Here is a 1,124-nt window from a genome sequence, read left to right as displayed (position 1 = left end):
GATAATAAATGTGTAATATGCTAATTAGACCAGATGTCCTTCCAGGCGACCTTCTGGACAAAGCTGGGGCTGCGAGGGAAGCCCAGGTCCCGGGTGCCTGCTGGTGGCCAGAGGGAAGCCTGGGTCCCGGGTGCCTGCCGGCAGTTGGAGGGAGGCACGGGTCGGGTGCCAGAGGGAAGCCAGTGCTGGCAGCTGGGAGTAGAAAGGCCTACTCTTGCACAAATTTCCTGCATCAGGCCTCTAGTCTCTAATATTTTCCCATCCTTTTTATTTCTTGGCTAGAGGCCTGGTGCATGAAATTTGTGCATGGAGGGGGGTTCCCTCAGCACAGCCTGCACCCACTCCAATCTGGGACCCTTTGGGGGGTGTCCGACCGCCGGTTTAGGCGAAATCCCTAAGGACTCACCTGCCTGCCTGCCTGCCTGATTGCCCCTAACTGCCCTCCCCTGCTGGCCTAATCAAGCCCCCAACTGTTTTCCCCTGCTGGCCTGATTTCACCCCCAACTGCCTCTGCCTGCCTGATCACCCTTAACTGCTCTCCCCTGCTGTCCTGATCTCGCCCTCGCCCCCAACTGCCCTTCCCTGACAGCCCGGTTGCCAACTGCCCTCCCCTGCTGGCCTGATCTCGCCTGTAACTGCTCTCCCCTGCTGTCCTGATCTCGCCCTCGCCCCCAACTGCCCTCCTTTGCTGGCCAATTTGGTTCTTATTGGTCAGCTCCTATGCCAGTCAGTATATCTGGGCCTATCAACAGGGCTTGATCAGAAAGGCGGGGCTGATCAGCAGCCCTGGTGGAGGCCTGGAGAGAAATGGAGGCACGGCTGTTGGCCAGGCCAGGAGAGAAAGAGAGGCAAGTTCTGATTAATGGCTGCCACAGAGGCTACAGATCAGACACTGCCTCTCTCTCTGCAGGCCTCTCTCTGGGCCTGATCCGCAGCCCCCTAGGCCTGTGGTCGGCAAACTGTGGCTCTCGAGCCACATGCGGCTCTTTGGCCCCTTGATTGTGGCTCTTCCTAAGCCTTAGGAGTACCCTAATTAAGTTAATAACAATGTACCTACCTATATAGTTTAAAAAATTTGGCCCTCAAAAGAAATTTCAATCGTTGTACTGTTGATATTTGGCTCT

The 1,124-nt window shown here is 56.1% G+C and overlaps 1 protein-coding gene across 35 annotated transcripts in view; it reads right to left on the bottom strand.

Moving 5' to 3' along the window:
• RFX3 (regulatory factor X, 3 (influences HLA class II expression)) overlaps positions 1–1,124 on the bottom strand; it is a 276,259-nt gene that overhangs the window by 115,446 nt on the left and 159,689 nt on the right. The window lies entirely within an intron of this gene.

Source organism: Myotis brandtii, unplaced genomic scaffold, assembly GCF_000412655.1.
Source record: "Myotis brandtii unplaced genomic scaffold, ASM41265v1 scaffold44, whole genome shotgun sequence".
NCBI lineage: Eukaryota > Metazoa > Chordata > Mammalia > Chiroptera > Vespertilionidae > Myotis > Myotis brandtii.
Note: the sequence above shows the minus strand (reverse complement) of the source record. Positions and strands in the feature narration are given on the sequence as shown.